The 27,599-nt window shown below is 35.4% G+C and overlaps 1 long non-coding RNA gene across 1 annotated transcript; it reads left to right on the forward strand.

Moving 5' to 3' along the window:
• LOC110203981 (uncharacterized) lies at nt 1–27,287 on the forward strand. Its single transcript, XR_002323144.2, has 3 exons — nt 1–117; nt 17,827–17,911; nt 27,124–27,287. It is a non-coding gene; the product is annotated as an uncharacterized LOC110203981 (long non-coding RNA).
• The last annotated feature ends 312 nt before the right edge of the window (nt 27,288–27,599 follow it).

Consider the following 27,599-nt stretch of genomic DNA (forward strand, 5'->3'; position numbering starts at 1 on the left):
TTCTAGGAATTCTTCTTGGGCAGCTGACAATTTGACATTACTCTTTGGGACAGAAGATGGTTTCTATACTTCAGTATCTTCCTCTGAAGACGAACCCTGGTCTTCTCTATTTCCCTGGTAACTCTCTATGGATGAATTTCTTTCTCCTTTGTCTATGCATTGTCGTTTTTTCGGTTGTTGTTGTTGGTGGTTTGTCTGTTTTGTTTTGTTTTGTTTTGTAGTAGCTTAATTTTGGTGATCACCTCTAGCCCTGTAATATGGGGTAGAGTGCTTCTGGCCTCAGAACTTCTTTCAGCTCTCTTCTCTGGCCTGGAACTGAAACCAAGACCTCCAGCCGCCTTGTAAGTGCTAACAGCCAGCATTGCTTCTGCACTCATTGAGTAGGTGCTGGTTCCTTTCGGCCCCCTGACAACAGCATCCCAGCTGTACAGTTGGATCTGGTATTCCTTGTTAGCAGAGATTCCATCCTCCTTTCCAAGCCCCACTCTCCTCACTGTCCCAGAGGTAAAAGTTCTTTTTACTGGGGCCAAGGCAGCCTGTCAATACAACTAACCCCATGGCTTGCTGCTTGTTGTTTAAGCAGTCCCAAGCCTGGAGGTGTTTACTCTTCACAGGGACCAAGTCTTGTCTTGAAATTTTTCTTTAGATCTTCGCCAATTGTGGCAGAAGGATGATTGTTCTGCCCCTACTCTTATTTATTCTTACCAGCTCTTTGTTTGCCCTGAGGCTCTATTTTGTCTCTTTTGTGTGGTGGAAAACTTGAGAGCTTGGAATTTTCTGACCTACTCCACTATCTTCTAAGAATCCTCTCCCTGCCATGCTATTTCTTAGGCAATACCAGATTGTATTTATGATTGCTGCTTTGTAGTATAGTTTAAAATCTGGCACTTCCTTCTTTTGCTTTTTTTTAAATTGATTCCCTTGACAGTCTTGACATTTTGTTTATGACATTTGGGCAATGTGTTTTGCATGATTTCACATGTGAGAGGCAGGAGAGAATTTGAACCTCAGAATTAAAAAAAAAAAGAATGTTAAAGGTAAACAAATAAAATATTTTTAAAATAAACTTTAAATAAATATTCAGATGTTTTGCTAATTGGTGCATATATGGTTAGAATTGATATTATTTAATTATCTATTTCACATTTTACAAAAAAAGTGAAGTTTACCTAATTATCTCTTTCAAATAGTTCTTTTTATGCTTTTGCTTTGTCTACAGTCATGATTGCTGCCTCTGCTTTCTTTTCCCTTAGTTGAAGCAAAATAGATACTGCTCCAGGCTCTTATTTTTACTCAGTGTGTTCCTTTTTGTTTAAGTTTGTTTCCTATAAACAACATATTGTTGGATTTTGGTTTTTAATCCATTCTGTTATCTGCTTCTGTTTTATGGGTGAGTTCATCCCATTCACAGTTATGGTTACTAATTGTGCATTTTTCTCCATCTTATTTTCTTCAGTTTTGCCTTCTCTTTCTCTTTTTTCTCCTGTACCTCTTCAAAAGTCTGTTTTGCTTCTGACTACTGCCTCTCTTAATCTTCTACCCCTCTTCTCACTTCCCTCCCCCTCATATCACCTATCCTTTAACACCTCCCCATATAATTTTGGGTAAGATAGATTTCTATACCCAGCTGAATGTGTGTACATATTCTTTCCTCTTCTAATCATTTCAAATGAGAGTGAGGTTCAAGAATTGCCTTAAATAATTGTTTTATTCCTCCACTGTTAAAATTCTTCCTTGACTACCTTTTTTTTGTGAAATTCTTTTCCCTTTTCTTCTTCACTCTTTGCCCTTCTCCCAGTGCATCCCTTTTCCTCACCCCTCATTTTTTTTAAATCAACACCTTATAATCAACTCACACCTATGATCTCTCTATGTATACTTTTTCTAACTGTTCCCCAGAGGTTGCAAGTGCAAATGCTCTTCTTTGCTATGGAACTTTGAGAATTACATTTGGTTAAAGAAACAAGGTTTTGCTTGAAAAAGCCCAAAACAATGATGCAGCTGCCACTGTCACATCTGCCTTTGAGGACTGTTGCTGGTGTTGCCACTGCGTGTACCTATGCCAGGGAACCAATCTCCTGTTGACCTAAGTTATCTTGGACTGAAAAAAAAAATTCTCCCTCTGACCTTTATTTGACTATGCCACACCGGTATTTGATCTAAGATACTATTTTATAAGTTGTTTCTAGGACAACATCGGTAGAGTTAAGCTGGTTTGCTTACTCTATTCAACCACATTGGCTCTGCCTGTTCTACTCATGATCTAGGGAGGTTAATTACAGGTTGCTCCCCTACAGCCCTGTTATAGGGAATTGTTTTCATTTTGATAGACCTCTAGAAGTCCTTCAACATGTTTATTGTTCAGTCATTTAGCCAAAATCAAATGAGTTAAGTGTATTTCGCTTGAACACTTCACATGACAGACAGAGATGTTATAATTCTAAGATCAAGGAAACATGATTTCAATTAGCTACCAGTGGATGGGGAGCAAAATAGAAATCAGTCTAGGGAACTGGGTAAATTGGTATATTCTAAACCTGTAGTCATTCACTTCAGAAATGCTTGAGCCCATGAATAGCAGATGCAGAACTTGTTTCAGATATATTTCAATGTACTTTGAAAACTCATCTTGCCACTATGTTAAAGAAACTGTGCACAGTCATTGTCTGACACCATACAAGGTGAACATTCATAGAACACAAAAGGTACTCAGTATACAACCAGAATAGACTATTGACTGCCATTTCATTAATACATATATATTCCTAGAGTGCACTGGAATAGATACATGCATAGCATTGCAAACAGTAGCAATAAATCTCTTCTCCTCTAGGACTCTGATGCAACCTCATGAAACAAAGAAAAAATGGGCACATTAAAGTTCAGAATTATTGTTCATCATTCCTTTAGGTTTATGGCACTTGAGTCCCTATGGTGTTGTCACACATAGTAAGCAGAACTCAAGTCTCTAACAGGCAATAACCATACCTCTCTGCCTAATTTAAGCTAGGATAAAAAGAAAGTGAGTAAATTTGAAAGCCAGTTTATACTGAGTGTGTCTCACCTGCTGTTCTGTTGCATCTCTGAAAGCACTAATAAATGAGGAGCCAATTATAACTGTATTTGAATATAATTGAGCGTCTATGTAATGTTGCCTCATTTTCCCCCAGTTAACATAAACTAGATTTTTATTTTTCCAAGACATTTTTATAAGCCAAGCAATCCACCAAAATTACATTATTAGTGTATGATGATGATATGTTATAAAAGAACTGAAGTATCCAAACTAATTCCCATGTCTATGAAGGAACATATCCTTCACAGGGATGTGAGGAACTGAAAAATGCTTTATTTCTTCCTTTTATTCAAAGAATCACTATATTATGTAATACCTATTACAGCCATTGGATAATCCATTCCTCTTAAAATTTAATTGGATTTGACAGAAGCACAAGTATTCATAACACATGAATCATTTTCTTTAAACATGGAGCTTGAGAAAAATCAATTTGTATGTCCCTCATTGGAATTTTTAAAAAAATTGAAATAATGCCCTATTTATAGTATGAAGGTAAATCTTGTTAATGTTCATAAGGTATTTCAAATAATGTGGCATCACTTATGGTCACTTTCACAAATCAGATAAATTTCAAGCTGTGCCTGTTGCAGAGGAGAAAAAAAGTATTTTTTCTCCTCAGCAATGTGACTTTCATTTTTCATTTCAGTAATGACCCTATATGAAATATTTAAATCATTGTATTGTTTAAAAAATATCTAAGTATGGTGTTATTGTCCACCTTAAATAGAAAATAATTTGGCAAAGGTATATAGAACCCAAATGACTTTTGTAAAGCCTAAATTGGACCTTATATGCCCTTAATTGTAAAGTTTCTAATATTCATTAATACATCTACTAAAATGAAAAGTAATAAAAAGGGAAGCAATCTTGTAATTTCCTCCATCAAGTTTTAGCCTGAGGCAATTTTAATAAATTTACTATATAAACCTCTGAAAATAAGGTCTTTGATAGAAGTGTGCCCATTACTTCTAACTAGACTAGTATAAATGGTGATGCACTAATAAAAACCAAAACTTTGCATTTTCTAACTGCTGAAATAAGTCAATTCAGATGAAATCACTGAAGCTGTTTCAATTTACTCTTTTACAACATGTTACTTAACAGAGCTGTTAGTGGGAATCAGTGTTAAGTCAAAATACATATCCTGATTTTAAAATAAGATAGGGGTACATGAAGCCAATTTGCTTTCTTTTCCAAGAAATACAAAACACTAATTCCTTGTCTAGCCATGATGTGATATAGTTTTTAATCTTGCACAATAAATGGCAATCCATCTAGTCACATTCTCAATAGACATGGTATGATTCAGTTGGTCAAAAATGAACCATTTATGGTAGCACCTTAGCCTGTTTGAAAAAAAAATTCAATTTGGATACATCCAATGCTGTGTTATTTTGATGACCTATTGATTGGTAATGACAAGAATGACTTGAGCAGCTTGACACATCCTTTCCTATTTCCAAGGCAATGTTATAAAGAAACCAGGAGCTGAAGGAAAATGTCAACTTCACTTTGAAATATATTGGATTTAAACTTATCCAAGAAAAATCAGCACTTTATGGTACAATTTCTGCATGATTAGTTCTTTATTATTACAATCTTTTGTGAGGTTCATGATTTTATTCTAATTTATGTGAATTTTCTTTATTACTCACAAAAAGATTATAATGATTTCCTTACAAATTAGAACCTAGAAAAAGTGGTGTAAAAATCATCCTCAACAAATCCTTGTATCTTAGGATGTCTTATAATAGACACCCACTCATTATTTCAGATCATCACTACCTTTAGCCTTGTTCTATTTAAAAGATTAAAAATTACTAGGTGGGTTATAGAGAAAGAAAGACAGTTACATAGTGATATTGATATAATAACTACAGGAATAAATATAAATAATATAATAGTAAATAAACATAAATAATAAACATAAATATAATAAATAGAGGAATAAACTGACACACCTTAGTGTGAGATGAAGTTTAGAAAATGATCATAAGTTTTTATTTTTGAACATCAGTTTTTGATAGTATGGTGAATCCTAAAGTAATCAGAAGGAAAAAGGCTAATGTTAAGAAAGTTATGGAAAGAAGATACAATTCTATTAGAAACAAGAAACTCCAACTTTTTCAACATTGTAGTATCAGCATCTGTTTCCTTTCCTTTCTAATGATTTATGAACAAGTTCACAGATATTGAAGGGCCCAAAGAAGTTACTCACAGTAAAACAGATTTGGTTTAATGATTTCTTTTAAAAGAATTGTTTGGCCTATTTGGAACAGAACAGATTTTTGTTCTACCTTAGTATTAATTTGTAGAATATTGAAAATGTATACATATATATATATATATATATATAATATATATGTGTATATATATATATACATATATGTGTGTGTGTGTGTGTATGTATATATATATACATGTGTGTGTGGATAGATAGATAGATAGATAGATAGGGTGATAGATAGATAGATAGATAGATAGATAGATAAGAGTGTCCAACTGAACCTAAACTTTCCATTATTCCCACATCAAATTGTATTTTTTAAAGGAAAGCAATGTTCTTAGTAAGAAATATAAATCCTTGATTTTAAGTGCCGATTGAAAAGACTGAGATGTTTTAAACATACCTGAATTATTTCCACTAGTTTATCTTTTCTTAAATAAAGATTAAGTATTCTAGCAAATTTTGCTATGAAGAGAATGAAAATTAATTCCATATTCCTTTTAAATGTTATTATAAAAATAGAGATTTATTCTCCTAGAAAACTATTTGTCCCTCAATGTAATAATATCAAGCTTAATATTACAGCAATTTCAAAAAAATAAGAATAAATATACAAGTATTTTATTATATTTACGCAATAATGCTTAAATAATAGTCAAAATATGTTAATGTTAAAATTTATTTTTGTGTCAAATAAAAATATTAAAAGTAGAAATACAGCAATGCTGTTAATTTTCTGACCTTCATATTTTGCTTTATTTTTAATATTTTCCTCCTACTACATTCTTTCTTACATTTCAATCTTTGTATCTTTAGGGAGGTCTCTTCATCTTAATTTGTTAATGGTATACTTTTCAAAGCTCATCTTTGAAGTAGCCTCTTTGGGCAATATTAAAGGAGTCCATTACACAATTATTTCCTTTGAGGAACTTAAAATCTTCCAGACAACCTCAAGAGTCACCACAATGACACACGATTAGAAAAAAAAACGCAAAACTATAAAACAATGCCACATTGAAAGCAATCAAGTGTTCAAATGTGCAATGTAGACAATGAACAAAAAAATATTAAGAGTAGTCATGAAGAGGGGACAAAACTTAGTGAAAAAAAGAATCAGGCTGTTGTTCTATTGCTGTCACTAATCAACTGTATGCATTGCCATATATTGCCTCCATAAATCCTTTAAAAGTTGGTTTTCCTACATGCACATATGAGTGTATATTTGCATATATATATATATATACATATATATATAGTCATATATATATACATATATATAGTCACATGCATATGTATATGAATGTGTGTAGATAGATAGATAGATAGATAGATAGATAAATAGATAGACAGGTAAACAGAATCTAACCCAATAATCCAACCCCCTCTAATATATATTGTTTTTGGGCTAGATCATACAGGGCTTTATCAATTTAATGCAATGCCAGTTCAAATTAAAAAAAATATATATGTATCTACTCTATGCAAGGTATTATTTGAGGTCTTGGTACTCCAAGGACAAAGACAAAATATTTCTGGTTTTCATGGATCTTATATTCTACTGGCAAAAGGCAAAAAGAAAGGACGTTATATCATGTTCACAGATGAGTAAATACAAAATATTTTTATGACTGAGACTACACTCTTGAGACATTGGTAAATTATTTAGAAGGCAGCACAGGAGCTCAGATTTAAAAGAAGCTAAAGATTCTATAATGAAATGGGGAAGAAGGATCTCCATCCAGGAGAGAGAGATGGATAATCCATTTCATTTCACCATAAAGAGACTAAGCAAATGATCAGTCAATAAAAGAACTGACAGATAGAGGATCAGTATAGTCAGAATATGAGAGTGTGTCTAACTAGAAGGTATGGTCAATAGTATTAAAAGCTGAAGCAAAGTTAAGTATGTTGAACAATAAAAAAATAAATGTCTTATACAGTAAGAAACATGTGGTCACCTTGGAAAGAGCAGTTTAGGTAGAGTGGTCCAGTTGAAAGCAATATTGAAAGGGTCAGAATAATAATTATCAGATGATCAAGCAGAGGGAAAAGAGTGCAAGTTCCCTCCAATGCACAACCCCCAAAAAGTTGGTTGTAAAATGAGTCCTAGTTTGAGCTAATGGCAAAGTGAATTGAATATATTTTAAGCATGGATATTTGATCCAAATCAAGTTTCATATGTGAAATAAACATGAGTTGAGTCAGATAAAACAGCTTTGGAAGAGCAATCTAAATACAAAAAAAAATTAGTACAATGAATAACAATTTGCAAATGTTAACATGGGACAGAAACAACATTTTTAAACAATTTTTGAAGCAACATAAATTATTTACATTTTACATGCAAATTCTATCAAACATTTAAAGAACAGTTAATTCCAATACTATATAGACTATTTGGGAAAATAGGTGGAGAAGGAGTCTTACCAAATTCTTTTTATGATACAAATATGGTGCTGATACCTAAACCAGGAAGAGTCAAAAAAGAGAAAGAAAATTATAGACCAATTTCTCTAATGAACATAGAAGCAAAAATTTTAAACAAAATATTAGCAAATAGATTACAGAAACTTATCACAAGAATAATACACTATGACCAGATAGATTTATACCAGGAGTGGAGGTCTGGTTCAATATTAGGAAAACTATAAGCAAAATTGAGCATATCAACACCAAAACCAACAGAAGCCACATGATCATCTCACTAGATGAAGAAAAAGCTTTTGACAAAATACAACACCCATTCTTATTAAAAGCACTAGGAAGCACAGGTATAAATGGAGTGTTCCTTAAAATAATAAATAGCATCTATCTAAAACCTTCAGCAAACATTACATGTAATAGGGACAAGCTAGAAGCATTTCCAATAAGATTGGGGGTGAAACAAGGATGTCCATTATCACCAGTGTTATACAATATTGTACTGGAAACGTCAGCTTTTACAATAAGAGAAGAAAAAGAAATTGAAGGTATTAGAATAGGCAAAGAAGAAACAAAGCTATCAGTCTTTGCAGATGACATAATGATATACTTAGAGAATCCTAGAGAACCAAGTAAAAAACTACTTGAAATAACAGACAACTTTCGCAAAGTTGCAGGCTATAAAACAGACCACATAAATCATCAGCCTTTCTGTATATTACCAACAAAGCCCAAAAGCAAGAGATAGAAAGAGAAATTCAATTTAAACTTACTGTAGACATCATAAAATATTTAGGAGTCTCCCTACTGAAACAATCCCAGGAACTCTATGAACACAATTACAAAACACTTTTCACACAAATAAAATCTGATCTAAATAATTACCAAATTGCCTATTGTTTGGCTCACTGGCACAGCAATCAGATTGGCCAACATGACAAAACAGGAAAATGATAAATGTTGGAGAAGATGTGGGAAAATTGGAACACTAACACATTGTTGGTGGAGTTGTGAAATGATCCAACTATTTTGGAGAACAATTTGGAACTGTGCCCAAAGGGCTATAAAAATGTGCATACACTTTGACCCAGCAATAGCACTTCTAGGGCTATATCCCAAAGATATCATACAAATGGGAAAAGGACCCACATGTACAAAAATATTCATAGCAGCTGTTTTTGTGGTGGCAAAGAATTGGAAATTGAGAGGATGCCCATCTATTGGGGAATGGCTGAGCAAGTTCTGTCATGTAAATATAATGGAATACTTCTGTGCTATAAGAAATGATGAACAGGCTGACTTCAGAAAAACCTGAAAAGACAAAAACAAAAACAATGGCTTCTGAATTATGTGTACAAACTGTTTTCTTATACTACAAATTAATTATGATATGATAATCCAATAATGTCCTTTACCAAAATAGCCTATTGGATGGCTCACTGGCACACCAATAGTAAGGTGCCCAAAACATTTATTTTTCATTTAGTTTACTGTATTTAAAAAAATATTATCTCATGTCAAACATTACTCATCCTTTCAGACTACAACTTCCTTGTCAACAGCAGAACATACATTCAGGGCACTCAACTACAAACCTGAAGAGGACATTAAAACTCAATTCTGAATAAATGAGTACCACAAAGATGTTAACAAAATAAAAGAATTCAAGAGAAGCGCAACAAATCTGATTAAGCCACCAGAAGTAATGACTTTTGAAGAACAATTAGAGACGTTAATATGTTTAGATCAGCTAAAGCATGACTGAAGGGAATATAAGAAAACATTCAGTGAGTAAACACCAAAGAGAAGCACAAGATAATTTAGAGTAGTAGAATGCCTTTAGGTTTTTTCTCTCCAACTCATTCTTTACAGAGCCACCAATTTAATCTTCCTGAAAAATGACTTCATCTATGTTATTCCCCAGCTCAAAAAATGAAAGTTTTTAAATTTAAAAATTTCCGTGCCACTCAGATTGTCCATGTTCTTTTTGACTTTTCTTATTATCCTGCAAGTTCCAGCTAAATACTCTTCTTTATGATTTTTGCCCAGATTTTTCCCTTCTCTGTATTCATAGAATTTATTAAGTAAATCATTCATTAATCAATAACCAAATAATTTAAGTACCTACTATGTGCCATTCATTGTCCTAGGTGACAGTGATACAAGGAATTTACATTATACTAGCAGGCTTCAATATACTCAGAAATTAGTAAACATGGCATTTATACATCATCAAGATCAAGAGATAGAGGAAGGGAGGATACTAAGACTTGTTTGAATCAGGAAAGACCTCTTGATGGAAACAGAACTTGAACTAAGCTTTGAGGAGATATAGAGGTGTTCCCTCAGGAAGATATGAGATCAATTATTGTAAATGGGGGGGGAGCACTAGGAAAGCCACAGAAGTTGGAAGATTATATTTTGTGTATTAGATACAGGAAGTAGCCTAATGTGGCTGAAGTAGCATATTTGAGGGTGATAATATGTAAGCAATCTGGAAAGCTAGCCTAGATTTAGATTTTGAAGGTTAATAAATGCTAAACCCATGCGTTTGAATGTTACCCTAAAAGCAACACTTAACTACAGAAGCTTTTTGAGCCAAAAGGAAAATGCTAGAAATGCTTATTAAAAATAGGAACTTGGCAGCTAAGTAGTATGGATTGGAAAGAAATTGCTGAATAGAGGGAGATCAATTAGGAAGTTATTAGATTAGTTCAGGCTAAAGTAAGTAAAAACTTAGACCATGATGGTATGGTATGATAAGAAAGGAATGAGCAGATGTGAGGAATGAGAGATTTGAGGGAGATGGAAAACTTGGCAACTGTCTGGATATTGGAGATGAGTGAGAATGAATAGTAGAAAATTCCTACTAGGTTAGGAACCTAGGTGCCTGGAAGAATGGGGATTCTTATTGATGGTAGAGGGTTTAAATTTGGGAAACATGGGAAATACCCTTACAAATAAATCAACAATGTAGTAATTAATTTCATTGTATTAAAATGGTTTAAAAGATAATGAGAATCCCTCTTGCTTCTAAGATCAGAAATAGGTAAGACAACATAGGAATCGGTAAGGAATAGTTAAGGAATACATAGAAAAGTCACACACATACATAGGAAAGACAATATAGGAAACAGGTAAGACAATATAGGAATAGGTAAGGGCAGCACAACATAGGAATAGGTAAGACAACATCCTTATGAAGGAGACCTACTATATAGTGAGATTCTGGCATTGTAGGTTTGATCTGCATAGAAGTCTCACTGAATTAGGCATTGGCATTTTATATAAATTTGAGTTCTTTGCCCTATCGATAGAGTGGCAATTTTACCTTTCATAACAAGTATGACCAAACAGTTTAGCACTGCAATATTATGTAGTTAGCAAATGAGACCGTATAAAGGAATTCTAGCAGAAGTTTCACACATCTAAAGCAGTAGACTTTTGTTCAAATTGTCTTTGAACAACACACACCAAAATAGTAATGATGATGATGATGATGATGATGATAAAAATAATAGTGTTAATAATAGGGAAGTTGAAGTATAGACTCTCTTTAACCTTACCAAAATAGATGAATAATTTTAGGTAAGAAACTAATATGCTGAGTGGGTGGTGGACCCAGATTTCCAAGTTCTGTTCTTTGACCTGCAGCGGTGTTGTGAATAGAAGTAGGGAGCCAATACAAACAAGAAGTATGAGGAAGTAACCACAAGAAGGCAGATATGAGATAAAATACATGAGTGGCAGATAGTAGAAATCAAGCTAGCTGTAGAGTAACAGTGGGGATTCTTGACCCAAAGGGATAGGAAAAGATCTAAGCATGAACATGACCTGCATCAAATCTGCATGGCTAACCAAAGAGAAATGATGTCACCTTCTAAACCTGTCTTCTCCCCTTTCCACTTTTCTTGGAGCAAGGGAGGAATACAAATATGTTGTTAGTTGCTTAATCGCTTTAATTTTTTTTTCTTTCCTAGGAGTTTGGGGAGCATCATTCTTTTTATTTTTAAATGTTTACTTTCCCTTCTAAGTTGTTAAATGTAATAAAAAATGTTGACCAACTTAATATCAAATTGTCAGCTAATTTGAACTTTACATATTGAATACAAGTGCATATATGTATGTGTGAAATAATAGAAAGAATTTATCTATTTTAAAATCAAGGCACTTTTTCAGAAATGCTGAGTAGAATGAACCTGTGGGATAAGAGTATTTAGAGTGCAACAAACATTTCCCACTGACCTTCTAAGTTATCTTGGGCTGGAAAATTGTTTTACTCTGTCTTTTGCGGGTTCTGCCACTCTACAATTTATTTAGAATCATTATTTAAAGGTATTTGGAGGGGTTTGGGAGAGAACTCAGATGAGTCCCTTCCTTTACTCCTTGACCTTTGGTTCCACCTCCTGTAAGAGTTTTAATAGAAGTTTTCCCTTTAAGACTTTTTCTACCCATGACCTCGACTCTGTCTCCCGCTAGACCTCTTTGCAACTCATTCCTCGTACCTCTTATCCAGGGTAGAAAGTCTGATGGAGTTGTGACCTAATAAATGCTTATTTAGATGTTGAAACTACCCTATCATTAGCATCCTCAGAAAATGAAGACCTAGAAAAGAAAAGTGCCAGCACTTTAGTCCTAGGGGATGTCAAATTTTCCAACATAAGAAATGATTATGTTCTTCTCAGTGTATATAATATAGTGTATAAAATGCTAAGAAGGCTTATCCTAATTCACACTCACACTGGTGATTTGCATCCCACAGACAATAGCTGATTTCATCTCTTCCTTAGTGCTCTATGGGTATCCCAAGGGATTATATTATGTTTTGGTATGTATTCACAGATATTATTTACCAATGACGAGCACCCCAGTTTCATTTTAGCAATTAATGTAAATTATCTTTACAAAGATTTTTGAGCAAAAAATATAGCAATAATAGAAGTACAAATATTTTGCCCCAATTCTGGGAATGCACTCTTCCCTCTGGCACTTCAGTCCCTAGAGAGAGTGAATTCAAACTTGAAGCAGTTTATACAAAGCATTCACCCCACCAGGTGCTCTACTGGTTGTGGCATATCTGATGAATGAGTCAATGATTCACTCTCTTGACTGCCTTTGATTCATCTCCTTTTTTCATTTAGTAGGTGGCTCTGGATTTATTTCTCAGTGGACTTCTCTTCCTTGTCTTCTCTAAAAAATCTAGCACTGAACATGCAAGGTTCAAGTCTATGCCTCTATTCTTTAACCTAGGAGCAGGAAAAAAAAATCGACAAAACCAAGTTTGTAGTAGTGCTCGTGATTGGTCTGCATGATGGTAACTGAAATGAGAAGATAAAAGCCCAATACTTCTATCCCTTCATAGAACCATATGGCACTTCTTATTTGAAGTCAATCATACAAAAAAAACCCAAACAAACCAAAAACAGGCATGAATTACTCTTGCCTGCCTTCTAGTTTCAGTGCAGCAGCCACCCAAAAGCTCCTCTTTACCAAATGGACAGTACAATAGAGAAAGGACAGTATAGCCCAAATAATCAGATTAGCTGTGCATTTCCTGAATTGGAGAGCAGTACCTTTTCAGAAAGTCTCACTAGCCTTTTCCAAGTGGGCTGAAAGCTGGCAAAGCATACTACTCATGTTCAAAAGGATTTGGATCTTGTTGGCCAGTCTTTTGGTAACAATGACATTAAAGAAGTTGTATCTTGTACATCAAAAAAAGTATTCTCTGAAAGTGTCCACAGGTTAAGCATAATTCCAAAAGAGTCTATGATACAAAAGGCCAACAACTCCTGATCTAGTCTAATCTGCACATTTTGCAGATGAGGCAACTGAGGCCCAGTGAGGTTATCTTTTACCAAAGGTCACAAAGGACCAGAACTCAAACAAAGGTAGGTCCTTTAATTCCACATTTAGCGCACTTTTCAGTATGCTGGAAATGCAATCTTGCAAAATTTTATAAATCAGGACTGGTTATAAATCTTTTGAATTTGCCTAGTCACAAAATTTCCGTCTGTGCTAACTTTCTCACCTTACTATTTTATGTCAGCTTTTTAAAGATATAATGATCTACTAAAATAAACTCAAATATATCAGTAGAAGGGTGTCATCTGTACCTTTTCTGTATTTTGGCTTGTAACTGTTATAAGCAATGGAGAAGGAATAGATTACAACTTGGCAATATAGTACAAACAGTCACTAGATGGTAATTTTGTGTTTTCCCAACTCACAATATACTTACATGAATATCAGGGTTTTTTTTTTTATAAAGAAATGTACTTTATACTAGTAATTTGATTAGGAAGAGTTCCCCAGAGTTCCTATGGTTGTAACTTTGCTTTTACCTTATAAAACTGAAAGTAAAAATGAATGCAAACTACAATGTTTGTTGAAACTATTTCCCATTAGTAATTTAATGATTCAGAAAGCCTATGAGAAGAAAGAATAAAATAAATCCATGTGGAAAAATAGATTCTTTGGAAGTCTCTAAAGCAAAAGATTTGAACAATTGTTTTAGACTACACAATTTTTGGGAATATAAAATGAACTAATTTATTTCTTTTTCTTTATCCTTTAATAAAAGCACTTGAATTTTCCTAGCAGAAGAAGTTTAAATTTTATTTTAACCCAGAAACAACAGCAAGAATACTTGACATGACAGATGGCTTACTTAAATGCACAAAACCCTATATTGAAAACTCCATGTTGCAAATAGTATGGAAACCAATTCTTCACAGAATGCCTGTGAGATATTTTTTTTATCTTGTTCTCAAACTGTATCTAAAGAAAAGCTAATTAGAAAATTACATTAAAAGGATGATTTACCACAAAGGCAAAGTTAATTGAAATTTATTTGCAATTGCTTTGCAATGGCTTCAATGGCAAAATTTCCCATTTAAAAAAAAAGAATACAAATTTAGAAAGTTTCTTTGTTAATTTGTATGATTTCTTATTTCACTCTCAGGTTGTCTGAAAAGAAAAAATAGAAAACCTCTCAGTTTGATAATTATCAAATTAATTTCTAATTTGATTAATGTATGCCTTAGAGTATTAACATTAAAAGATTTTTTTTAGTATGTGAGTAAGTAAAGGCTTAATTAAAAAAAAGCATCTTCGCAACAAAAGATGTGATGCTTTATTGCAAAGAAAAGTAAAAACAAAACAAAACAAAACAGAACAGAAAAGAACTCCAGAACAATCAAAAATTAAGTATTCCTGAATTCAGCTGCTTTAACTACCAACTAGTTAGACACATTAGTCACTGCAGAGAAAAATGTTGAATTAACCATAGGTTGCAATAATCACGTTGTCCATAGTAACTTGAAATACTACTATCACCAAAATACAAAAAACTCAAAGTAGTTTCTGTTTTCTATAACGAATTCTCTTTGCCTTGTAGAAACTAAAAGACAAGGCACACATAACTTAGTTGAAAAGAAAAAGAAAGAAAATTAGCTTTGATTCTTCAAATACTTAGAGTTCCATATTAAGCTAATAAACTGTTATGGATTAAATACCCAACTGGAACTACTCTTCTTAATCATATAATACTCATTTCATAATCTCAAAACTACCAAAATTAACTTGTGTTCTTTCTCTCTTTTTCTCCCCTCCGTGTGTGTGTTTGTGTGTTGTGTGTGTGTGTTGAAGCTATTTCCCATTAGTAACTTAATGATTCAGAAAGCCTATGAGAAGAAAGAATAAAATAAATCCATGTGAAAAAATAGATTCTTTGAAAGTCTCTAAAGTAAAAGACTTGAGCAATTGTTTTTAGACTACCTCCATAATTTATAGCTAATATTCTCCCCCTGTCCTTTCCCAATAAAGGAGAGAAAATCTCTCTCTCTCTCTCTCTCTCTCTCTCTCTCTCTCTCTCTCTCTCTCTCTCTCTCTCTCTCTCTTTCTCACACACACACACACACACACACACAAACACACACACAGACAGAGGGAGAGAGTGTTTTTTAAAGTGGTTTTATTGGAGGAGAATGTTGTACACAGTAACAGCCAAGTTGTGTGATGACTAACTTTTTTTTTCTTTTAAGTAGTATTTTTTTCCAATTACATGTAAAGAATTTTAACATTCAGTTTCAAAACAAAATTTTGAATCACAAATTTTCTCTCTCACTTCCTCACTTCCCTCCTCTCTAACATGATAAGCAATTCCATATAGGTTATATATGAGCAATCATCTAAAACATATTTCCATATTAATTAGTTTGTATAGGAAGAAACAGAACAAAAGGGGGGAAAAAGCATACAAAAAATAAAGCAAGTGAAAATAGCATATTTCAAGTTGTATTCCAAGTCCATTAATGAATAACATTTTTCTTCATAAGTTCTTTGGAATTGTCTTGGATCACTGTATTGCTGAGCAGAGCTAAGTCATTCATCGCTGATCATCACACAGTGTTGCTGTTACTGTGTACAGTGTTCTCCTGGTTCTGCTCATTTCACTTTGCATCAATTCCTGTAAATCTTTCCAGGTTTTTCTGAAATCAGCCTGCTCATCATTTTCTTATTCAGCCATTCCCCAACTGATGGGCATCCCCTTAATTTCCATTCTTTGCCACCACAAAAAGTGCTGCTATAAATATTTTTGTACATGTGGGTCCTTTTCCCATTTGTATGATCTCTCTGCGATTCAGCCCTAGGAGTGCTATTGCTGGGTCAAAGGGTATGCACAGTTTTATAGCTCTTTAGGCATAGTTCCAAACTGTTCTCCAGAATGGTTGTATCACTTCACAACTTGTGGTGATGTTTTAGGCTCTTAATTTGACAAGCATTATTTCTATACATTTGTTCAAAATCACTATAGAAATGTCAACTAATGAGTTCTGGGCATTAAGCATCACTAGTTTCCATCACCTCCTTCCTGAGGCCATTCTGAATCCTTCTCTCCATCCCTTGTTGCTAGTACCTCACTCCTAAAATTACCTAGTATTTATTTGGTATATACTTACGTACACGTCATTTCCTCCTACAGAATTTAAACACTTGGAAGGGCAGGTCTACTGTATCTCTGTTGCCTAAAGTGGCAGGCCATTGTCCTTTTGTTTAACTAGCTCACTATCTTCATTATTTCGCAGACCAAAGCACTTTCCTTGTCTACTGGTTACCTCTCCTTCTTAGAATGTAAATGAACTCTTATTGTTGTATTTATACCCTCAGCTGTGACCACAGTTCTTAGCACATAGTGAATACTTAATAAAGGCTTTTCATTCCTTCATTCATTCACAGTACCTGGCACATAATAGGCAAGTATTAAATGCTTGTTGACATGGACAAAGACAAATGCTTTGGATATTCAGCTAGAATTATGAACCAGTCGGTCAACAAGAGATTATGATGTATCTGCTCTCTCCAGTGCCATGCTAGATTCTGGGCATTTGAAGACAGAAATAAAAGAGTCTCTCCTTCACCGAATTCATATTCACTCATGGGAAAATCTTCCTTTTAAGCTAAAACTGATACATCAATGATGAATTTTTGGTCTGAGTTAGTCAAATATTTGAACGTCTAAAATGAAACTCTGTCTCAGTTTTGGAATTGGTGACTGATAGACTTAGGGTCCTGGAAGAGGCATGGAGAAATGAAATAATTATCACAAGTATAGTAGATGAACAGGAAGAAGGGATCACTCTCTCCTCAGATGAGCAGGGTGGACAAGAAAGAAAATCATGATACAGAATGCTCTTAAGGTAAAGAAGGAAATTGAGTCAACTCCCATTGAATGATGTCAGCCTTGTTAACAAGCGTGGCTGGAGTGGGCATTTGGGCTTTAAGATGGTGGAAAATCTTTGGACAGATGGAGTGAAGAATGTGATAAGGAGTCAGGGATGAGGGAAGGGGTTATCACTAGTTGTGAGGATCCTGTTGAAAGTAACATGAATATGCCACATACCTCATCACAATTCAGTTTTAAAATCTGTTTGAAAACACTTGGCAGCCCCGGGAGAGTGGTGGAGAAAGATGATAGAGAGGTGCGCCAGACTGTATCATTGACATGGAAGAAAGGCTTCAGGATGAGGGAGTCTGGTGTCTGGTGAGGAGTGTGGGAACCTACAAGGCAGGCCTGATCTCCTTCATCACTTCTCCACAGCTCAGCCTTCTCAAGAGCCTGCCCTTCTTCAGGACAGAAGCACAGAGAAACAAAGACTTCTGGGATTCTGACAGCCAGGCCCCAGGTGAGTTTAGGTGTCCTTTACAGAAATAGTGTATCCTTTCCCTTCCTTTGGAAGATCTGAGCTCATCACAGGTCTGTGCACAGCCTTGGCCTCAGCACTCAGGGCTAGGCACTCAGCCAGCTCTAAGGGAATAGTTTCTGCCACGTGCCCAGCCATGGGGCTCACTCTGCCGCTGGGGAATCCAGGCTTTCTTGCAGCCTCTAGTGAAGAGGGGGCAACTCCTCCGAGCCATTCTGCACCCGTTTGGATTCCCTTAATCTTTCCTTAGTCTTCAGTGACCCAATTTTCTCTGTGAGTTTCACTCACTGCTCTGACTTCTCCCGTCTGGTTACAACAGCAGCGGAAGGTTAATCTGTCTCCTATGTATTCAGATGTCAAATACTTGAAAAGAACTTTTCTGTCTTCCTCCAAAATAAGCTCTGGGCTCTAACACCCCTAGTTCCCTCAACCCTTTCTCCAATGTCAAGACTCCGTCACTCCCCATTCTGGTTTTGCTCCCCTCAGTGTCCTTCTTGTGGCACCAGACCTGGGGACAAGTTCAAGGGGAGTTTGGGACGTGTCTGGTGAGCCCTTCTCCATCTTAGTGTAGGACAGTACGAATCCTCTGCCTCCACAGCATGTCATGGTGCCATGTCACGCAAGTGCTTATCCGTAGTCAGATTGATGTCTGCTGATACAAACTGCCTGGCGTCTCTGACTTCTCCATCTTGCACATGCGCATCTGAACTTTTCACCCCCATTGAAGTCTCCATTTCCCCCAGTTCAGTTTCATCATTAGATTCAGCCCAGGGTTCAAACCTCGCAAGATTTTGTTTATCCTGCTACTCATTGCATTAGCTGTACCTTGCAGGGTGATTTTCTTGGGGCTCTCTTTGGGAGATGCTTAGCCGGTATGAATTTGGTTAATAAAGTGAACTTATCTTAATGGGACAGGGCTGAATACAAAATGAGACACATGAGAAATTGGTTCCACAGAATTTAGAGATCAGAGAGATGGCCATTGAGTTCAACATGTACCCAGAAAAGAATCCCTGCTCTACTATGTTTGCCAAGTAGTCACCAGTCTCTGCTTTGGGACTTCCGAGGAAGGGAAGCCCGCCAGCCCCCTGGGGAAGCCCGTTCCATTTGTGAATAGCTTGCTTGGTTTCCCTAAGACTGCTTTGCTGGCATCAAACCTAAATACACCTCTTTGCGCCTTCTCCCCTCTGCTGCTTATTCTGTTCTTTGAGGCCAAACAGAATAAATCTAACCTCTCCTTCGGTGTCCCTCCCAACACAGAGTGCTCTGACTAGCACAGCCTCGTGCCCGCTTCCCCTAAATGCGCTCTGTGATCCGGCTCCACCGGCCTACTCAACAGGTCACTGCCCCTGATGCCGCACCTTTGCACCAGCCGAGCTTCATGCCCGGCTTGCTCTGCCTCGACATCCCTGCGGTCCTCTAAGACTCGGCTTAGATCCTGCCTCCTGCCTGTGCCCCTTGGCTTCCCGGCTTACTCTGCATCTGCTGTGTGTACGGGTAATTTAGTTGCTGTTTCCCCATTACAATGTAAGCTCCTTGAGGGCAGGAACTGTGATTTTGCCTGCTCTTGTACCCCCAAACTTAGCTCGGGCTCTGGAGGGAGTAAACACCTCAGTGCTTGTTGACTAACGGCAGCAAATCTGCCAAAGGCCGAGAAATGTTTCATGTGAAGTCATGCTTTCAGTCATCAATGTGGGCTTTCACGCGTCTTGTATTTGCTTATCCACATCTTACGAGAGATTTCCTACGGTCAGGACGACTTTTAAGAAATTCCTCAGCTTCTCAGGCTAGCACCAGTACCAGGAGCCTAAGTAGAGCAGGAAGAGGGGGCCCCTTCTGTAGAGGACCCTGCCTGCTTCCTGTGACTTCAGTGACTGCTTTACATAGCAGTCTCCTGGAGCAATTGAAGAGATAAGTCTAGCAAAGTTAGTGCACTATGTTAGTATCTGGCACATAGTTTATTGTATTATATTTTATTGTATAGCCTATTCAGGAAAAAAAAGGTGAAAAATGCCTATTTCCCAATTATGATATGCAATTCTATTAAGTAATCCACAAATTGTTCAATTAATATTATATATTGGAAAGGCAGTATATAGGTTTTGAGGTGAGTTCAGAATTGAAGAGGATGATGAGGAGAGTGGGCTGAATTTCATTTAGTAAATCATAAAGTACTTCTAATTGCTCTAAATTTCTCTATGAAATAAAAGTCTATCTTTCCAAAATAATGATTTATTTGTTGTTGTCATATGGCACAAGTTCTTGGATATCATGTCTCCAAATAATTAAATTTGAGGATCAATTAAATGGCTGTGGAGAAGTCCATGGCAGTCATGAGTAGACTAAAACATATTGTCCAAGAACAATTCTTCAAGGAAAGTGACATAATGAATGCCGTCAGAAAGACATATGTTGACTTGACTTGAATGATCAAGAAATGCTGACTAGTTTAATATTAAGAATGATAATTAGTGCTATAAGAAATGATGAGTAGGCAGATTTCAGAAAAACCTGGACAGACTTGAATGAACTGATGCTGAGTGAAGTAAACAGAACCAGGAGAACATTGTACACAGTAACAGCCACAACGTGTGATGACTAAGTTTGATAGACTCATCTCTTCTTAGCAATGCAAAGATCTAAGAGAACTACAAAAGATGAACAATGGAAAATGCTATCCACATCCAGAAAAACAACCATGGGATCTGAATGCAGATTGAAGCGTATCATTTGCTTTCTCTCTCTCTCTTTCTCTCTCTTTCTATTTTTTTCTCATGGTTTCTGTCATTGGTTTTAAATCTTCTTTACAACATGACTAATGTAAAAATAGGTTTAAGATGAATGTGTATGTTGAGCCTTTATCAATTCGAGGTGAGAGGAGGGGAGATATGATGAGAAAATTTGGAACTCAAAATCTTGTGGAAGTGAATGTTGTAAACTAAAAATAAATTAATTAATTAAAACAAAATAATTATAATTAGCCAATGTGACAGCCCATGTATTGAATGGGTAGAGACAAAATTTTAAGAAATTTAGTGGCATGTACCTAATAGATAGACTTCCTATGGGAAATTCATGGGAGGACATGGACATGAGTTACATGGATTGAAAAGGTGTGGATGGAGTCTAATCTGTGTTGACAGACAACTGACAGACTGTGTTGATCAAATTAATGAAATCACAGATACAGCCAGGTATTAAAATTTTATTATTATATTTTTGATCTATACTAGATGAGAATATTGGAAAGAAAACATTTTGACATATGTCAAATGACATATATTGACAAACATTTGACATATATTAGCTGTAGAAGCTCATCATATCACAAAATGAAATCAACTCAGAAACTCACACCTTCTCAGCACTCCTTAACCACAGGTCCCCTCCTTCCCTCTGTTTGGGGAGAGTGGAAGATGGATATTAGAATATCTCCTAAAACCACTGTCATTCAAGGAAGGCATGCAGAAAAATTTCCTCATCATTTCCCACATGCAAACTTTCCTAGACTTCATTATCTCCAGAAACTCATCACTCTGCAAGATGAATAAGCATGGAAATTCACACCTCTCCGTATAATTTCCCACTTCCTCCTCCCCACTTTTCAGCTTCTTTTTTACATGTCTTTCTCATTAGACTGTGAGCTCCTGAAGGGTAGGGATGGTCTTATTCATTTCTTCATGTTCCCAGCACTCAGCACAGTGCCTGGCACAGATCAGACTCTTTATAGAAGTTTATTGACTGACAAATGTATATGTTTGTATATGAGAGTATATATATACACACACACATATATCCATTTATTTAATAGGCAAATAGATGCATTTATGTATATGCATACATTATATGTACAAGTGCATCTATTTATGCGCATATAAACGTGTTTACGTAATAAAATAAAAATATGTATATATTTGTGTATGTATGTATTTATGTATGCTATTCCAAGGTATGACCTGCCAAAGTAGCAGCTGACACTATAAGCCACTGAAGAAAGTAGTCAGAAGTTTCAGAAATACCATTACACCTATTTTCCGAACCTCTTTTTTTTTCTATCACTTCAGACATCTATAAGGGAAAAATAACAAAGAACTCAAAACCAGATTTTCCAAAGCAGGCACTTAACCTAAAGTCTTTTGTGTTCCTATTAATAAATATAAAATGCCAAGCTTAAAGTAAACAAAAGTGTTCTCCAAATTTTCAAGAGGGAACAATGAGATTTTAATACCGTCATTATAAAACTACCAATGTGGCAACCATGGTAACCATTTTGTAGCTTGATATGATTTTACCATTAACCTACAAATACGGGGCTCAGGTAAGGAATAGTTAGAGATAGATACTCCACCCTAACTAAGCAATTTAAAATTAAAATAATTATTTTTTTAAAAAAGAAATTATATAATGATATATATCTATATCTATAGATATATGTACATATACTTATAAATATACATGTGTGTATACAGATATTGCTTGGAACTTACTTTTGTTTCTTCCATAATTGGTCTATATTTTTATATATGATATAATATTATTTGTATACCAAAATAAGTACTTAGTAAGACATGATTTACAGTTAAGTACAAAAATACACTTTCAACTTCTCTATCTCATATTCATGTTATTACACATTCCAAATTAATAAAGTTTCAGTGTAACTCTATCTAGAAAATAAGGATTTCAGATGAAGTCAGATGTATGGAACAATTCATTCTCTGAAGACCCCATGGCTGATTTTACTATACATATACAAAACAGGACTTCACCATTCCTTGTCATTTTCTCATCTTGAATTTTTCTCTTTAAGGAGTGAAATTTTTTCACAATGTTATTCGTTGGTTTATAAACTTTTGGATCATGTACTTTACAGGTAAAGTTTCATTTTATAATACGATAAATTTAAACTATACTAATATATCATGTACATTCAAAAGAAAATGTAAAGACTAAGATAAAGAAATAGTACTTTTTAAAATAAGCTATTATATTAAATATTTTTGCTAATTCAGTGGAAATATGGAATAAAAGGCAGTAATGTGAGGAAGCTGGGAACTATCCATACATCAAGATCATTCAAGATTTCTGTAGCAACAGAAATAATTGATCGATCACTCTCAGATTATAAACATCATAGAAGAAAACTATACACTTACGAAAGGTTTATTTCAATGGAGGAGATTTAGTGGAGAATCTTATGCCAAAAAGAGTTTCCTTGTGAAGGCTAAGGTATTCCAGACACTACAGTTTGAGGATGATGTTGTTCTGAGAGCATGAAGTCTGAAGATATTGCAGAACCTCCTGGGAGATCATTGTAATGTAATAAGTATTACACAGAAGACAATGGAGTGGCTCAAAGTGGACATAAGCAGATACAGCCATCAAGAAATTCTATAATTTTTAGTATTTTAAATTGTTTACAACAATTTTCTAATTTCATGAAAAGACAAATTTTTAACATTTTTTAAAAATTTTGAATTGCAAATTCCCTTCCACCCTGTCACTATCCCCTACTCATTGAGAAAGGAAGCAATTTTACATTGATTATAAATGTGCAGTCACGAAAAGACTTTTTTCCATATTAGTCATGTTATGAAAGCAAATACTGACCAGAAATGAAACAAAACAAACAAAAAATATAAAGAAAGAAAAAAAAAAAAATACAGTATATTTTGACCTACATTTGGATTCCATAAGTTCTTTTTCTGGAGGTAAATATATTTATCGTGAGTCCTTTGGAATTGTTTTGGATTATTGTATTCCTGAGAATAGCTTAGTCATTCACAGTTGATCATTATATTTATATATCATTATATAATATTACTGTTACTATTACTGTTACAATGTTCTCCTGGATCTGCTTACTTCACTTTGCATCAGTACATGTGTTTCCAGGTTTTTCTGAAAGCATACTGTCCATCATTTCACAATAATATTCCACCACAAAAAGAATTACTCTAAATATTTTTTGATATATAGTCTTTTTCCTTTTATTTATTTATCTTTTTGTCTCTTTAGTGTACATACTTAGTAGTGGTATTGGAACACCAGAGTATTAGTCACAGTTTTATAGCCCTTTGGACATAGCTCCAAATTACTCTTCAGAATAGTTAGATGAGTTCAGAATTCCTCCAAGAGTGAATTAGTGTCCAAATATTCCCACACCCCCTCCACCGTTTGTCATTTTCCTTATTTGTCCTATTATCCAATCTGATAAGTGTGCGGTGGTAATTCAGAATTGTTTTTATTTGTTTTAATTTTCATTTCTCTAATCCATAGTGATTTAGAGTATTTTATCATGTGACTATAGATAGCTTTGATTTCTTCATCTGAAAACTGCTCATAACTTTTGATCATTTATCAATCTAAGAATAGCACTGGGAAAAATCCATGGACATAATACAATGATCATCTTGCTGAAACATCAACAATAACAAAAACAGTCAAATAAAGGCAACGTAATAATTTTTTTTGAATTTATTAAACACAACCTATGTGTGAGCCATTGTGTTAAGCTCTGGGCACATAAAAGTAAAATAAATAGCCTCTGTTGTCAAATAAATCACAGTCTAAGGAGAAGAAAACAAATAACTTCAGAAACATATATATATATATATATATATATATATACACACACACACACATATATGTGTATATATGTGTGTGTATATGTGTGTGTGTGTTTGTGTGTGTATCTATATCTACATATATATTGCAATAGTAGTAAGGGGATCAGAAAGACTTCTTGTTGATGTTGGGATACTAGCTGGGAATTAAAGGAAGTCAGGAAGACAGTTGGTACAGATGAGGGGGTACAGAATTTTGGAGCAAGACTTGGGGTGACTGAATCACTGGGAGCAATGGTGGTTTTGAGATCGCTTAGCCTACAGATACCAAAGACAACTTGGAAGGTCAACAGGAAGGGTCTGTGACACCTTAGTGTGAGTGGACCTCAGTCCATCTGAGGCCCACCATCATGGTCCCAGGCACAGTAAACCAGGAGAAGACCTTGGGAGTGACTGAATCAGCAGTGGCAATGGCAGTGACAGCTTCCGGGGATCTCAGCCCACGGACACTAAAAGGGTCAAACAACTGGTCAGACGGAGATGAGCGGGGTCTTTTTGCTGATGCAGAACAATGTTGCTTTGTTCATACTCTGATCTGGGTCACAGTCCTGGGTGGTAGTCCCAGAGTGAGAAGGAGTACTAGCATAGCAGAGCTTGTGGCCACAATGAAGTGGGGGACCACACTCACAGTTCCAGGGCAGAAAACAGTGCTTATGGTCATTCACAGACCAGAGCACAGGCAAGGAGTATAGTAAACAATGCTCCTTAGATTTTACCGCCTTGGAAGAACTGAAAACTTACAGATCACCAGAAGTATGTCTGAAAACAGCTTCATAAAATCCCTGAAGCTTGGGACAGTGTGAGCTCCAGTCTGGAAGCAAAGCCATACTTTAACAAAGTGTTAAGTCAAATTAATAGGCTGGGAAAATGAACAAACACTAGAAAAAACCCTGACTATAGAAATTTACTGTGGTGACGAGGAAGATCAAAACACACACTCAGAAGGCAACAAATCAAAGCTCCTACATCCAAAGCCTCCAAGAAAAATATAAATTTGTCTCAGGCCATGGAACACCTTAAAGGGTTAGAGGAAAAGTTGTGAAGATAGACAAGACCGATGCAAAAAAAAAATCATGAAAAATAAGTTAACAGCTTGGTAAAGGAGACACACAAAAAAACTACCAAAGAAAATAACACCTTAAAAAACAGACTAGGCCAAATGGTAAGAGAAGTACAAAAAGCCAATGAGGAAAAGAGTGCTTTAAAAAGCAGAATTGTCTAAATGGAAAAGGAGGTCCAAAAGCTCATTGAACAAAATAATTTCTTAAAATTTAGACTGGAGAGAGTGGAAACTAATGGCCTTGTGAGAAATCAAGAAACAACAAAACAAAACCAAAAGAATGAAAAAGAAATGGAAGACAATGTGAAATGTCTCATTGGAAAAACAATTGACCTGGAAAATAGATCCAGGAGAGATAATTTAAAAATTATTGGACTAACTGAAAACCACAATTTGAAAAAAAAAAAGAGCTTAGACATCACCTTTCAAGAAATTATCAAGGAAAAGTGTTCTGATATTCTTGAACTTGAGGGTAAAATAGAAATTGAAAGAGTCCACCAATCACCTCCTGAAGGAGATCCCCAAAGGAAAACTCCCAGAAATGTTATAGCCAAATTCCAGAGCTCCCAAGGAGAAAATATTGCAAGCAGCCAGAAAGAAACAATTCAAGTATTACAAAGCCTCAGTCAGGATAACAAAAGCCTTAGTAAGACATTAGAATATGATATTCCAGAGGGCAAAGGAGCTAAGATTACAACCAAGGATCACCTACCCAGCAAAAGTGCTTCAGGGGACAAAATGGATATTAAATGAAATAGAGGACTTTCAAGCATTTTTTTTTTTTTTTTAACTGAAGGATTTGATTTATCTCAACAGTTATTAATATTAATACAAATGTTAATTCAACTATTGATACTACATTTCAATATCAATATCACTTCTCCAAATGCAGAATTTTTAAATCTCATCAGAGCGCCATCAAAAATTCCTTTTTATACTGATTATAGTGAATTTTCTAGGAAAGGCTATCTGGCCTGTCTTAAAAATGTGTACTATATGACAAAAGCCTATGAAGGTCAGAGAAAAGAAAAGAGCTTGAACTCTTCACATAAGCCCGTTTTAAGTTTGGTTAAGATGGAACCATTTGGACCAAATTCCACTGGACAAAGCAATTTGGACAGTTCATTGTACCTGATAGGTTCAGGGCAGGGTGCTCAGGACAGGCAAGACAACCTTACCTGATGTGAAGTCACATGTTGACCTGTGGTCTTGACAAAAGATTTATCCATCATTATTTAAAGACGGATGTGGTCCAGCAATTGATTTTCCTTTGGTCAAGTGTGAAGTGTAGGTGGGGTCTGAAAATGCTAGCAGTCATCCCAGGTGATTCCCTTCTCAGACAGGCCTGGAAGAAGCGCCAGTCTGTCCTCCAAGCTGACTGCCCTGTAGAGCACAGGCCGAGCCCTCTTCTCTGCTCACTAAGTATTATTTCCTACTAAAGGAAACATCTAGAAAGATATGTCTATAATCAGATATGTGTTTTAAGCATTGATTTCATTTGTTTACAGAGTATAGGCCAACTTCCAACAGGGAAAAGTCGCAAGTAAAAAAGCCATTAGAAAGAAAAAGGAGAAGCAGCTGCTGACTAAAGCTTCCAAAACACACTACTGGAGAGTGCATTTAAGACTGTTGTGGATTTTTACATGTATGTTTTCTTGATTTAAAATAAAGTAGCTAGAAACTCTTCCATGTCATGGGATTAATTTGAAAGGTTGAACCTCCTTGTGATTGTAGACAGTTGAGGGGAAAGCCCAGAGAGGCAGGTGGAATGGTCTGATGAACAGACCTCCTCGGAGTGGCTGGGCCACTGAGTCATCACTTAATGTCATAGAATATTTCTTTTACCTGAAAAATGGGGCCTGTTTCTATCCCACATCAGATCCTAATTTGTAGTCAGGCCCTGGGTCTTGCTAGTTGCTAACTATACATACAATCCATTATTAATATGAAGGATACTTGAAGTTTCCTCCCTTCTGTTTGGGTT

Source organism: Phascolarctos cinereus, unplaced genomic scaffold (assembly GCF_003287225.1).
Source record: "Phascolarctos cinereus isolate Bilbo 61053 unplaced genomic scaffold, phaCin_HiC Scaffold_37;HRSCAF=558, whole genome shotgun sequence".
NCBI lineage: Eukaryota > Metazoa > Chordata > Mammalia > Diprotodontia > Phascolarctidae > Phascolarctos > Phascolarctos cinereus.